This window comes from Peromyscus maniculatus, chromosome 12 (genome assembly GCF_049852395.1).
Source record: "Peromyscus maniculatus bairdii isolate BWxNUB_F1_BW_parent chromosome 12, HU_Pman_BW_mat_3.1, whole genome shotgun sequence".
NCBI lineage: Eukaryota > Metazoa > Chordata > Mammalia > Rodentia > Cricetidae > Peromyscus > Peromyscus maniculatus.
In genome coordinates, this window is record NC_134863.1 from 53,201,499 (window position 1) to 53,217,593 (window position 16,095).

The 16,095-nt window shown below is 36.7% G+C and overlaps 1 pseudogene; it reads left to right on the plus strand.

The window, feature by feature from the left end:
* Positions 1–348: 348 nt before the first annotated feature.
* LOC102924134 (collagenase 3-like) overlaps positions 349–16,095 on the plus strand; it is a 50,352-nt pseudogene continuing 34,605 nt past the window's right edge.

The window sequence follows — 16,095 nt, forward strand, 5'->3', positions numbered from 1 at the left end:
TGCTACTCGTAGCCAACTTTACTGTGAGATATCATATAATCTGAGACTCACAGACAGGGCGGTAGCCATTTCTTATCCCAAAGTGTCACGAAACAACTGGCTTTCTTTCTTTCTTTCTTTTCTTCTTTTTGAATTCTCCAAACAGCTGTATTTACAGAAAGTAGCATCCTGATTAGTTTCAATCTTGATTTCTAACTGTGCAGTTTGGTGGTCTAATGATTTTAGTTTGTGGTACTCATAAAATCTGTATGCTAAAGTAGCTTGGACGTTTTTCCCTTTCTTCTTTTTCATGTCCCCATTATTTATAATGAGTCTTCCCAGAAAGTTTTCAGTGTGTTCCTCAACGGCATGGACATGGCCAAAGCAGGCGAGATAATCAACTCCAGGCTGGAGCCGCTCAGCAGCGCCAACAAGCTACTCATGACTCCTGCAGATGTTTCTGCTTTTGCGGGGGAGGCAACAGAAATTTTATAAGCTTTTTCCTCCCTTTCAGGGAAAATTGCCAGAACAGTCAAGAAATGGGAAATATATAGGCATGCTCACATTTCCAAGTTGGGAGGGATATTATAGCCTATAAAAGGAATCCTGAAGGAAAGAATTTCTGAAGACACCATTTCATAATAACTATGTAAAATGTCCACCAGGAGGAAAGGGAACCAAGAAGAGTGTGCTTGCATCAGATTTCTCTGTGTATGGGAAACTGTGGGAGTGCTATAGTAGTTAGAAATGATATCCATTCATGGCCGAAATGCACCTGGGAGTCAGAAAGGATTCCCTCGTTCCACACATACACAAAACAGAGTGAAATTAAAACGAGAGGAAAAAGACACAGATGCAGAACTCTGAATCTCTGCCTCTTTTACTTTTGTCTCTCTTAAATTATTGTGAATTGTGAGTCTAATGAAAGACAGGACACATGCAGCGCTGTGGGTCTTTATTGTAGCTTATCTATTGACTATGTACCACACAGTATCACTTTACTCCAGAAATGAGAAAAGTAGCAAAAATTTCTTTTTGAGTAGGAAGATTTGAGATTTTCAGCTACCCTGGAATAATTTCCTTGATTTTTGTGCTCTTTGGGATCTTAGGAGATGTGCTATGTGCCATGTGCCATGGTGTCGAATATCAGACAACTATTCACATGATATTCATGTGAGGGAATCCGTGCAGCAGTACATAAACATAGTTAGATAAAGTTAGAGATGCATGGAGGGAATGAGTTCCAAATTTTTTTTGTCTGGTTTGTGCAACAGGATGTAACGAGGACTGGTTTGGAGAGCAGGGCTTTTGGGATTTCTGCTGTCTTTTCTGTGTAGAAAAGCTATCTGTATATAACGAGAACACTGAGCAAAGCCATTCCAATAACTCTTGCTACTGTGAACTCAAAATCACCAACAAACAATTAACACAGGGAATATGACTGATGAGAAAAGGTAGTCAAGCTTATCCGGTTCATCTTTCATATTTTCCCAGCTTATGCTTCAAAAGCTTGACAGAATAAAAGTGATTTGAGATGATTCTGTTAAAGAATAGTACTATTAAGGAAATACATCAGCAGTCTATTATACTTCTGACAGGAAGGTGTCCACTTTAAAATCCATTAGCTATTTTATTGTGGGAAATGGAAATGCTAATTGAAATCTTAGCAAAATGTTAGGAAGCCCTTTGTGAGCTAGGAGAAGAGACCACCTCAACCCATAAGATGCTCTATCATAATAACAGTCTATACTTTTTAATGCAGTCCAAATTACTTAGCTTATTACTGCATCTTAATTAACACTTGATGGGTGAATAGTATTTGGGTGACATTAAGGAGTAGTCTAACAAACTGAGAAAAATGTGTAGAAAAAAACCTAGAGTTCAAAAAAATGACATATTTTAAAACTAAAGTTAATACACATAAATATCACATATATTAAAAGGGAGATGTGGAAGATGAAATGAACATTTTCCAGACATGAAATTTAAAATCTGACTTCCATTCCATAACAAATGCTTTGGTAGGAAAGAAGTCAGTTTCAATGTGGTGAGATTGTTCTTAACACATGGTATGTGGGGAAGTGGTAGCATTAGAGAGAAGCTCATAGAAACAGAAGCTACTCAAGAGTTTTAGTTGACATACTTGGTCTTGGTCTTTGAGTGTGTGGAGAATGATTGGGAATGGACCTCCTGGTTTGAACAATTGGTTGGGAAAGAGCCACCCTCTCAAGGATTTGCAGGTTTGAAAAGAAATTGTGATGTACTTTTCGTAGTTTAACCATAGGCCAATTATTTCCATGTATCCCAATCATATGTATGTTCTTCAACCCAGAACATACTTTTATTTCTCTTCACAGGCTTGCCTGTAGTTCAGGCAATTAATGGTCAGCTGAGAGAGAAATAACAGGGTCTTTCTCCTTAGTACCAGTGTGACCATGGCTGTCAGAATCTTTTTGACATACCAGTTATAGCTGCTGTTCAATGGAGGCCTTGGCTTTTGTTCCAACAAGTACTGAAGAAGCTGTTCAGCCTACCTCTGCTATGCATTGTCACCAAAGGCCAAATTATCATAGATTGTAATGATGCTATTGAACTGTTAACTGCATGGCCCTTTTGTTAGCATTTCAATAGCAGCTCACGATTGCAGACTGAAATATCATCTCATTCCTCCCTTGCCAACATTACCTCTTCTTGTGTGACTTTGACTTTCCTTCTCTTCACACTAAAACACAAAACATAACACACTCATGTTTGTGTGGAAGATTACATATCCAAAGAGGTCACTGTTCTTCTGTTATACAGAAAGCTAAAACAGGGACTTTATGATGAGCTAATGTGGGCACTCTGCTCAAATATCAATCCCTTATACTGTGTTTTTACCCCCAGCACCCATGGGTAACTGACAAAGATATTTTGAAGTCAATCTACATAGTGCAAACCAATAAATACAGTGCTGTCCACTTATCAACTGAATGAGAAAATGAAGATTAAAAAAAGAAAGAAAGTGCAGTCCATATCATTCTGACTATAAACCCGAGGATCAATAATGTTTCCTTCCTTATTGGAGTCTAAACAAACACCTGTTTGTCCCATAGAAATATCTCTGCAATGAAGGTGATGATAACACAGAAAAGAAAGCCATCTATGATAGGAGGTTTGTAGTTTCTCACTAACCAAAACTAGTTAGATAACACTTTTCTAGTTGTCTATGTTACTGGATGTGATATTTATTAAACCTTTATAAATGTATACACAGCACATTTCCTTAAATGATCTTAATAGATGGTGTTTGATCTTCTGTATTAGTCATACTATTATTCAGCAATATGAGTGACTTCTTCTTTTAAGGTGTTTGCATGAAAATTACAGGATAGGGCCTGTTTTATTATGATTTTGCCATTTTCTCAGAAGAAAACTACTTGTTCAATTACAAAACACTTTACTTTCACCTCCTGCCCTGCCAAAGCGATTCTACCCAGAAGAGGTCATGGGTCTTAAACCTAAGAGGAAAAGCAAAACTAGAGAAGTGAGAACAGGGAGAACTCAGCATCATTGGATTCCAACACTGGATGGGAGTGCACTTCTCCAACCCAACCATCTGGCCGTCAATGCATACCTGGATTTCTTTACATTTCATCCTTTGCCTGACCTTTTCCCTTCTTTAGGTTGCTATCCAAGTTTAAACAAATGCTGTCAGGGAGCAGATGGACTCCACTCCAAGATGGGGAAGAGCCAGTAAGACATAATGCAAGGTGTTCCCTTTTGACCTGGAGGTGACTGTAAACCTGATCAAAAGGGATCTTTCCCTCTAGGGAGGAGAGGCAATGCAGCCTGCTGCTGGCTCAAAACTCCTTGCTAAAGGCAGCCAGTTCAGCTGTGGTTTCTAAGGAAAGTCCACCGGAGGATGTCCTGAAGCCATCAAATTCAGATCCCATGGAATGCCTCCCGGGATTCAAGCACTGGCCAGAGAACAGAAATGAAGTAGCTGTTTCCAGCAATTTACAGTTCTCTTAAATATGAGGAAGAAAATGCATGGAGACATTTTAGCTCAGCAGGCTCTTCAGCTGAAGACTTTAGAGAAGTTTCCATTGCTGCCAAATGCATCATATGACTCCACATGTAAATGGATGCTCTACCATCTGAAACATTTCAGGACTACTCAACCCAGTCTGAAAGGATAAATCCATCCTGTGTTAAACAGCAACATGTAATATTTATTGAAAATCTTAAACTGTCTTCCCAAATTAATAGCTGATTCAAAAAGGAGCCAAATGTGGAAGCAGCAGTCAGGATATATATGCATATATATTCTATCCATAAATCTCTCAAATAGAAGGGATTAAACAGCCTTCACCTCTATTAGAAAAGTTTGAGGGGCCTATAAAAACGGAAATGTATTAACTGTGTCTATGAAAATTTATATATACACATAGCCATGGGTTAAATCAAGCTCTGGACCTAATGTAGAATATAAAATACTCAATACGTACTTTTTCTTTTCTGAGCGACTTTAGTAAAGGGATCCATTCAGCATTTGGTAAATATGCTACTTTGGCTCAGATATATGAGTAGCAGAAAAGGGGGATCAACAGTGACTTTGAAAAAATGAAGACATAGCATTAGCTCATGGCAGTGGGTCCAATATGAAATTTTTTTTTACTACAGAGAATCTTAGTAATAATCTGTGGTAATAAGCCCTTGCAGAAGGGAGGGAAAATTATTCTACCTAATAATTCATATACATAAAATTGGTATAATTTTTAAATATTTTGAAATATGAAGACACTTAGAGAATATCTAGATCATGTTACTATTTGGAAATGGTTTCTGTTATGTGCAGGACCAGCCCCCACCTTTTTCAGGGTTCCTGTATGAGGAGAAGAGAGGAATAAAACACGTTAGGTAGAATGATAGGCCTAGCCGATGAGAGGAAGAAAGACAGAAACACAGGATAGCTTTGGGAGAACCTGGGTCAATACCCAATGGCCCAGAACTTTATTCAAAAGGGGTTTTCATAACAATGCCAAGGGGCGAGGCAAAAGACCTCCCCTTGCTAGATACAACCAAGTATAGACCCTCACAAACACCTGGCACCCAGGCCTATGGTCCAATCATATCCTCTTATGCAGTTCTGCTGGATAAAGCAAGCTCAGATCTCACTAGGAAACCTCTGTGGGCTCCCACACTTTTATAAAACTTAACTAGTTAGATCCATGGTGTTTTCTAAGATGTCTTCAAACCTACCATATAATTTTTAAATCTGTGTTATGGAAACTGTTGTGCAATTGTGCTGCTCTTACTAAAAATAGATAATTAAATAGGATTGCTCATTCAATTCAATTATCTTTTTTTTAGTAAGAGCAGCACAGTGCCACAGAAGTTCCTAAACACACACACACACACACACACACATACACTGCAATTGTGTTTAGGTTTAGAATTGATTTTCTAGTTAATATAAGGTTTGATCATTCCTAATATTCTTATTCAGCTGCTTCACACCTTTAAATTACTAGCTTAGTCTTTGAGGGAATGTCAACTTGCAGCATGGCTTTGCTATCTGACTTCAAATGTTGGCGTCTTTCCCTTGATATTGTACCCTCTTTGAAAGTGACATAGTACTTCCTTGATTTCCATTAGCACCAATTATCACAGTTTCTTAGGAACTGGATACTTCTTTCCCAGTTTTCGTGTGATCCACAACTGTATACTGTGCATTTGTTCTGTTTTAAACAAGATAGTACTGAATGGTCATAAGCCAACGAGATAAATCCAGTTACCACTTTCATGAACTTTAGTAGTGAAGTGAGAGAAGCTTTGTTCTTTACTGAATGAATTATAGCTGTATGAAGTCTTTTGTTATTATACCTTAGATCAGAAAAGGCATTATTATTATCATTCAATGAGTAACGATAAAAATGTATATGATGAATATTATCCCCAATATGGAGATTTTACAGCCTTCATGCACAGAAGGAGATTAAATTCAGAGACAGTCTTTAAATAAGCTAAATGAGGTCATGAGGGTAGATCCTTATCCAAAATGAATATTTTCATAAGAAGAGGAAATTAGATACAGAAGAAGGACCGTATAAAGACATTAGAAAAAAGCACCCATCTTTCAGCCAAGCATAGAGGCCTCCAGAAAAAGTGACATTTTTGAGTCCTTGGTCTTAAGAATTGTGGATTCTAGAACTGTGAAGAAATAAATTGGGTTGCATAAGCAACTAAACTCATTTTGTGGAGCTATGTTGATGATAGATTAAGCTACATCATGTCCCTGGCCCCTTAGTCTCAGGAAGCTATGTAGTAGTTGGATATAAAGCCTTATTAAAAAGAAATACAAATCTGACTTAAGCAATGGACTATAGGTTCATAGGTAAGTAGTCTGATTGCATAATTTGTGGAAGGCCTTTATTTTGTACTTATTAACTAATTTAGCAGTCCTGTATTATCCAAAATAAATAAGCAGGGCAGGAACTGATTCTCCAATAGATATAAATAAGTAGTATGTAAGGATGCAGACAGTGACATTTGAACCTTCACTTTATTTCTAATATCTTACCTTAAGGACATTGTCAGATATTCATACAAAGATTTAGCCCAATGTTTTAATTATCTACAAAAGAGAATACAATAAATCTCTAGACTCCTGTCCTTATATAACATATTATGCAACTGTAACTGTTGTATTGACAGATATTTAAAATAAAATCTTAGTGAAAATATGACATATGATATATTTCAATTGTTTTTAAAATAATGTAATATAAATATGCATAAAAGATACATACAAATTTATGTACAAAAATATGCAGTGGTTATTATCTCTAGGTTATCATGTTAAAATACTTTTATTTAGTCATTCATTTATAAGACCCAAGCATTATCCAATAAATGTGTTATTTCAAAATAAAAGTCATTTTAAAACATTGTTTTATTAAGTGGAATTATAAATGCCAAAATTCCATTCTGTGGTTATATGCTTTTACTAGATCAGCTACAAGAAAATTTTCTAATTAATACTAGTTCTCAAAATATGTGACCTGGCTTTCAATATTTAAAATGGTAACTTTGAAACTCTGATTGAAAGTCTATATATGCTTAGTCTATAGATACACAAATACTACCAGAAAACCCAAGGTGAGCTCCTAATGTGTAAAAAGCAGTGATTCCATTCTCAGTAGTTGGTTGATACTCAGAAGATTAAAATTTCACCCTAGTGCTTGCAGACAAATGCTACCTCTGTGTTGGCTTATTATTGTGTTATTTTTCAAATTCAAAATACTGTGTTGTTTTTCTTTATAAACACTTTATATGCAGTAGGCATCTGTTTAAAAATTCATTACACTTCCATATTTATTTATGTGTGTGTCTGCATTCATGCTATAGTATGCATGTGGAGACCAGAAAAAAAGTTGTGGGAATTAGTTATTTCCTTCCACCATGTGGGACCTGGAGTTCACATTCGACCTGCTAGACTTGGCAACACACATCTTTCTCCACTGAGCCACCTCACTGGCCCATATAGCAAGATATTAAATCAATTTCTTAAGCATCTTTTGGTGGTTAGATATCAATGACTTAGATATACATTTACCCAGCATCCCCACTGGCTAAAACATGAATCAAAGATGAATAAAACATAATCACTGCCCATTCCAATATGTACCTGTGTGGTGAAAAAAATAAATACATATCCAATGTTAAAATTTTATTTTCCTAAATTATATTGTAGTCAGCTAAACCATGTGTACTATCTACTTCATTCAGATATTTATGACATGCCAATTTATATCTGGCATGTCTTTCTCCAAATTGTTCATTCCATCATAACAAAAAGTCTTGTCTCCCTACTAAATTAAAAATTGATATTGAACCAAAATATACTTATGGTGATTTTTATTTGTGCTGAAATGTGATTATATTTGTATGTTAATAAATTAAAGTGCCTGGGGGTCAGAGCTAATAGCAAATCATAGCAGAAGTCTGGCAGTGGTAGCACATGCCCTTAAGCCAATCACATGGCAGGCAGAGTCTGTGTGTTCAAGGACATCACCAGCTTGGAGACACACATGTTTAATCTCAATACCAACCGTAGAGACCTAGACGTCTGTATAGACAGGCAGTGATAAGGAGGTCATGTGGTTGGGTTTACAACCAATGAGAAGGCAGAACAGAAAGTCAATAAAAAGTCAGACACACAGAAAGTAGGTCTCTTTCTTAGGGGAAGGATGACAGCGGCAGGGGGTGGTAAGAAGACAGTTTTAGTCTCAGCTTTTAGCTACTGCTCTCTGACCTCTGGGGCTTTTAACTCTGCATTTGGCTCTGTGTTTCTTATTTAATAAAACCATTCAGAATTACATCTTCATATTCTGCTATATTTGGAGGTTTTTCAACAATGCTAAATCCTAAAATGAGTTTTTAAATGATCAGATAAATCAAAGAATCTACAAATAATAGAGTAAGAAAAATCATAGTAAAAAATAATCAGTTTTTAAAAGCCAGGAGAAGACTTATTTAAAAGTTATTTTTTCAGCCTGGCAGTGATGGTGAATGCTTTTAATCCCACTACTTGGGAGGCAGAGGCAGATGAATCTCTACGAGTTCAAGACTGAGTTCCAGGATGGACAGGGTTGTTACACAGAGAAACCCTGTCCTGAAAACCAAACCAAGCCAAGCAAACAAAAAAAATGTTTTTACATTTAGTGTGTGAGGTTTGGTTTGGGACATGTGTCGTGGCATGCATATGGAGTTCAGAGGACAACTTGAGAGCCCAGTGACAAGAATTCAATCTCCAGGACACTCAGGGAAAGACTTGTGAGCTTTTGAAGGATGGATAAAGTTTCAGCTGAATAAGGAAATGATGATGTATATGGGTCAAATATCATAGGCAATGAAATAAAGGCAAGGGAATTTAGGGCAAATTATAGGCAAATTCAATGTCTTATTTTGGTAAAAGGAAGAATGAAAATGATGAAACCTTGGTAAGAAAGTGGGGAATGTAAGCAGGAGATAGGAACCTGGGCTGAAACAGCTCCCTGGAGGACACTTTGTAGAGAAGGGAGAGTCATGGAAATACTACTAATTTGGCATCATTTTAGAGCAGGCTGAGTTTGTGACATGGATACGTGAACAGTTCAGCACACACGTGATTTGATATGCAATTGAGAAAAACCATTTGTACAGATATTTTTACAACAGAATCATGTTTAATTTTAATATGTTAAGTATACTAAAGCAACTGATACAAATTTATCGGGAATCGTTTTGTCAATAAAAAAAAACCCTTTAAGGAACTTTATTTTATACAGTGTGGATTTTTCATTTTATATTTTTAACAAGTTTAATGTAATATTCAATTAATTTTGCAGATATTTAACACTAGTTTGTCCATCTTCTTTAAAGACGAGAAAATTGTGAAAATGTGAACCTTGATGTTCAGACAAGCTTTTCTCTTTTAAGTTTTAAACTTTTGAATAGTATGCAATTATTTTGTAGAATTAAATATAAGCATATATCCTAGATAGGGTTACTATTGCTGTGATGAAATACCATTGACAAAAAGCAACTTGGGAAGGAAAGGGTTTATTACATTCATATTTCCTTATGAGAGCTCAACATCAAAAGCAGTGAGGGCAGGAACTCAACCAGGACAGGGACCTGGAGGTAGGAGCTGATGCAGAGGACATGGAAGGGAGCTGCTTATTGGCTTATTGGCTTTCCCCTGGATTACTCAGCCTGTTTTATTATAGAACTCATGACCACCAACAGAGTGATGGCACCACCAACAATGACCCTGCCCCATCAAACACTAATTAAAATGTCCTTCAGGCATGCCTACAGTCTGATCTTAAAGAGGTGTCTTCTCAGATGAGTATCTCTCCTCTCTGATGAGTCTAGCTTGTTTCAAGTTGACATAGACTACTCAGCATGGCATATATTCTAATATAGAGTTATATAATAATTAACTTCCACAATATCCGGGGAATAATGATATCAAATAATAAACAACCTAAACATATTGCATTTTTACATATAAGAATATCTGTTCAATCTGTATATATGAGACTAAGCAGATGCAAATGAAATACAAATAGCTAAAACATTGTGTGTCTCATTCTCTTTTACTAGGAAAACAATAAACTTGACAGGACTTAGAAGAAGAGTAAAATAAAGTAGGTTTCACTTTCCTGATGAGAAGGTGATTATACATAAGAATCCTGTTGTCTAGCAAATGCTATTTCTAGATAATTCAGTGGTCATGTGGTAGCCATAGGGGAAAATGATTTCATAAGTAAATGATCAAAATTTAACTCTTACTTTCATTTAGTCTATGTAGAGAGCATTATCTAGCAAAAATGGAATTTTTGATACACAGGAAATGTCTAGCAAGTGTCGCTATCACTTTGTCATTTCCCTTGACCAACAACATTTGCTTCGGAACAGTATTTCACGCATGGCTCTAGAAATACTTTTCACTGTAACTTTTGGTTAAAATTATAAAATTGGATACTAAAGCACAAAATATGGCTTAATCAGTAGATGGTTTACTTTTTGAATTTTTTAACCATTTCAAAGAGAAATATTTAACAGGTCAACCTATTTTATTATTTTTATTTAGTTTTTAATTCATTGGTTTGGGCCTAATTGAAGTCTCTTTTTACTAAACTTATTTTGCTATGATAGTGTAAGTTGATTGCAGGAAAATTATGAAACTGAGAAAAACATGAAAATACACACAATAATATCTTCAAGCCTGGCAGTGGGGATGCATGCCCTTAATCCTAGCACTTAGGAGGCAGAGGCAGGTGAATCTTTATGAGTTTGAAGCCAGCCTGGTCTATAGAGTGAGTTCCAGGACAGCCAGGTCAGCACAGAGAAACCCTGTCTCGAAACACACACACACACACACACACACACACACACACAAAAAAAAAAAAAAAAAAAAAAAAAAGAAGGAAGGAAGAAAGAAAAGATAAAAAAGAAAAACAACAGTAATCCCTTCCCCCCACAAAAAAAACAAACAAAATACCACAATACTTTCAAAATATTAACCATCACTCAAAATTTAGGACGCAGTTTTCTTTTGTTTTGTTTGTTTTTGAGACAGGGTTTCCCTGTGTAGCTTTGGAGCGATCTGCTTGTTTCTGCTTCCCAAGTGCTGGGATTAAAGGTGTGCCCCACCACTGCTCAGCTAAGACACAGTTTTTATTGTGCAAAATGTTTTAAAATGACTTAATATACCCTAATCAGATTTTTAATTTTTCTTTTTTCCATATGTCCTACAAAATTTATTATAGCCGCGCAGTGTTGGCTCATGCCTTAAATCTCAGCACTCGGGAGGCAGAGGCAGGAGGATCTCTGTGAGTTCGAGGCCAGCCTGGTCTATAGCGCAAGCTCCAGAACAGGTTCCAAAGCTACACAGAGAAACTATGTTTCAAAAAAAAAGTAAAAAAAGAGAATTTATTATAAATATTAATATGTTATATATAAAGATAACTATAAAAATTGCTATTATCTAACATTTTTGTACAATGCTCTTAGTTATTAAGCAAAGTACAACTATTTAATGATGAGATAATGCCAGAATTATATACTTTGCTCTCCCTAAATTTCTAAAATTCTTATAAGTTTTCTTTGCTAAAAGTAATTTTTCTATAAATAAATTAGTACTTCCTTGCCAGTTATATTTTATAGGTTGTTGGAAATACAATTGCTGAGCCAAAGATTATAAACATATCTAGACACACTGGTAAATCTTGTCAAAGAAAATTCCAAAGAGTTGTATCAATTTACACCAGTGGAGCAGAAAGTGAAAATAAGCTCCAAGTGATGTTGCTTCAGCATGGTGTTCATTTCAGATGCAAAAATAATAATTGCCTTCACAACAGTTCCAAATGAAACTGAAAACCTGTCATACATTTATAAGCCATTTGCTTTTATTCCTCTATGAACTTTCCTCTTGATATCTTTTGCACACTTTTCTGTAAGGGCATACGTTTTCATCTTAAAGAGTCAAATGTTCTCATAAAGGATTAATAGTGTCATGTGTCTGCCTTATATGTTGAATTCCTTTTAGGTTCACCTAGGAATTTTAATGGAGCTTGAGATTATTTTGATGCTCTAAAGTTTCAATTGTATATAGTCAGTTTTTTACTTTTTCACTTCCAATTAATATCATTTGTTTATGTGCTTAAAAGAACTTTCAGATAAATATTAATTTTTGACAACAAAACTTCCATTAAACATTTATCGCATTAATTCTAGGTTCCCATTTAGTAACAAACCAAAAGAAGTAATAATAGAACAATAATTGAAATAGAGACTCCGGGAAAACCAAAAGTGCTTCCTCTTTCATGGACTCTTAAGCATTTGCTGTTCTTGTTATGAACTCATATCATATTATACCTTTAGGATGCCTTTTCCTAAAAACTGTAAGTTAGGTTCAACGACCAGAAAGTTCTAATGATTACAGGACTACTCCAGGATTCTGTATTGCACACACTGATCATATAGTGTATATGGCAACATTGAACTCAAATATTCTGCTCTTGCAAGTGTTTTGTCAGACCAGCATCTTATATATTAAGGCTGAACTGTAATCTCCTGAGCTCAGTCAGACCCATAGCCAAAAAATTTCCACTGCATTTTTACAGTCTGTGTTATCTCGGTTGCATCTTCATTGGTATTTTATTCTTCTATGAGGATGGGAGTCCTGAAACATACATGATACATGTCAATTTTAGTGGAAATACATTTTCAAACTCAGTGGCTTTTTCAAGGATCAAATTGATTATCATGTTTCTAGTAGACTCTAGAATAACAAATGTTAAAGAGAATGACCATTCAGAAAGCCATAGCCTTGATCTAGGAAGGGGATTGTTGTAGTTTAAGAGAGATCACAATACTAAACAGTAATGTAATTGGAATGTGGTTGTATTTTGGCTGTAAACCTAAAAATATCCTAAATATGATAAAAATTTCCTACCATCTCCAAGATATTTAGAGTGGAACTCTCTAAGGATAAATGTCATTATTCTTATGGGATATATTGGAATGGTCAATTTATTCCATTGGAGTGATCAATTATTGAACAAGAAATTCACTTTTGGACAGGATAAGCACAAAAAATCTCATCCTCTCTAGATACCTATGGTGACACCTAATCACCAATGTGATGATATCAGGAGGTGGATGTAGCTTTTCATCAGCACAGAAGCTGTGCTTTAATCTACTGCTGTTTCAGCCACCAATTGTGGCTCTGCAGCTATTGGCCTACTTCTCTGGCAGCAGCCCGGCCACTCTGGCCATGGCCAGGTGGGAATTCCATTCTTGCAAGCACTGGCTGCATAGCTGCTGCCAAATATAGCTTTTAATTAAATCTGTGTCATTCTATTTATCAATAAGACTCAGGAGTCAGAGGCTGGGGTGAAACCCTGCTAGCTAGAGAGGTTGAGTAGCACCTAGCTGACTTTCTCTTCGCTGGTGCCTCTGAAAGAGCACGTTCTTATGCTCTTTCATGGTGCCAAAAGAAAAAAAAAACCCATGCCACACAAGTCCCTCCCTACTACTTCCTGTATTCTCTCTCTTGTCTTACAGACACCCTCTGACTCTTTATGATTACTTTCTATCAACTGGTTGCTAACTGAGTCTCCTGACACTGAGGTTGATTTTATTTAATTAACAAACACAAACTCAGGGTTCACAGTGTGATCGAATACCCCGCAGCAGGTGGCATTTGTGAGGAGAGATTAACACATGAGGGTAGAGCCTTTATACATGGGAAAATATCTTGAGGAAAGGGACCTTAGGGGGCTGTCATGACCTACCCATCATTAGAAGAGACAGCTATAAGGAACATCTATGCCCAGAGAGCAGGCCATCCCCAGACACTGGTGCTAGCATCTTGGTTTCATTCTCTTTCAAATGCACAGCTGTGAGAAATTATCTTATTGCTCAGTCCCAGAGTTTACGGTATTGTGTTTCAACACAATAACAAAACATTTTAAATGAACTAAGAACAATAATATATTGATGTTCTGTTTTGGAAGTAAACTATTCCCTCAGGCTCATGTCTTTGATTCCTTTGCCATCAGCATCATTTGGGGAGGTCATGGGACCTTCAGTATTATGGTTACCCATGACAGAGGTTATCCAGAAGTGATAGCCAGTGGCAGAACTTGAAGGTGATATACACTTCTTGTCACCCCAGGCTCTCTGCTTCCCAATCCACTAAGATATGAGGCATGTCCCCTTCCCTGCCAGTGGACTGATAATTCTCTATAACTATGAGCCAGAAATAACAGTTTCATTCCTTATGTTGTTTTGTTTGGGTATTTTGTTCTAAAACAAGTAAACAGACTAACACAGAAAGTGGAGTCATGGCGACAAACCTGATAATGTCTTTTTTAAGTCTTGAGAGTTTGGAGATGTATACTAGAGAAGCGTTTCAATGTTGTAAGCAAAGCTTAATGGACCAGTGGGAGTTCTACAGGCTGAATGCTCATAATAAAGACTGTATTCATAAAGTTTTAGAATAATTCAGTAACCCTTTTGTGAATTCAATAGAGGCCATTCATATTACGTTGTGACAAAGAATTAGACTATGTTGTACCTGTGTCTGAATATTGGAGAAGGACTGATCTTAAAAGTCATGGGTGCCCATTACACTGTGAAAATGCTTGGGTAAAGTAGGAAGATACTTTATGCAATTAGGCGTAATATTGCCAGTTGGGCATAATAAAGGGAAAAGAGTCATGGCAGTTAAGAAACCAAGGCAAGTCTACAAAATGACAAATCACTTGTTTAAACTAAATAAAACGAAGTGAGAAAACCCTTATAGGTTCACAGCCACCATCAAGAGCTCTCTATGTCACCATGTGGGCTCAAAGTTAGTCCCTCTTCTACTACCCTGCCAACAGCAGCACAAATGGCCCCCTTTAGGCCCAGCTTCCCTTGGTGCCTGCAGCTTTCCTGGGTAACAACAACATGGGTTCTCCCCTGCAACCTAGACTTCACCTGCACAACTTCATTCATAATTCTGTTAGGAATTCTGTATAGGAACTCCAACCATAGTACACTCTGTCTAGTGCTATTATTTTTTCCTCAAACCTTGGTATAAGCCCACAACTCTTTTACCTGTAAACCCAAATCGCAGCACATCATGGATGATGCCAGGTTCTGCTTCCATTTAAGGCTTGACTGCCATAGCTGCAGGAGCCTCTGACTTTCAAAGTGACGGGCATTGTTAAAGAGAACCATGCAAGTATTCTGAATTGGATCTTTAAAAATTGTTGTAATGACGGCATACATCAAATGAAGCTTTAGTGCAATCAAAACATAGGTGGTGCCGGGCGGTGGTGGCGCACGCCTTTAATCCCAGCACTCGGGAGGCAGAGGCAGGCGGATCTCTGTGAGTTCGAGGCCAGCCTGGGCTACCAAGTGAGCTCCAGGAAAGGCGCAAAGCTACACAAGAGAAACCCTGTCTCGGAAAACCAAAAAAAAAAAAAAAAAAAAAAACCTAGGTGGTATTATTATCTGGCTTAAATAAACCCCTGTACAAAAGGATTGTCTTACATCTTTTCTCTTGGTCTCAAACAAAAACTAATTCTTCCTCAATTTCCATTTTCAGTTGTTGTCATTACATCTGATTTCCCTTAGATGTTATTAATACTATGAAAGATAGACACCAGAACCAGAAACAAAACACAAAGTTGTCACATGCTTTATCTGAGTAGATTTTCCAATTTAGCTCCCTCTGCATCTAGAGCCTGTTACATATTGTTACAACAGAACTGATGTATGTGCTGTATTTTTGTGCTAGATTCCATCCTTCTTGCTTTCCTAATATACCAGTCTTTCAATATATGATGTTCTGTGTTAGTGTTTTCACATTCAGTGATAAATTTCAGCAACAAACATAGTCATACCATGCATATTCAAGGATATTCTCATGAATATACAATTAAGCAGACATCAACTGAAACAGTTGTATAACTTTCTCTCTCAAAATTCATCTCTCCCATTCTTTCCTAAATTCATTCCAGTCAAACTCTGGAAGGAGATGTTTACCACAAAAGAGTATGTGGAGAATTCCTGAAGGGAGAGAAATGC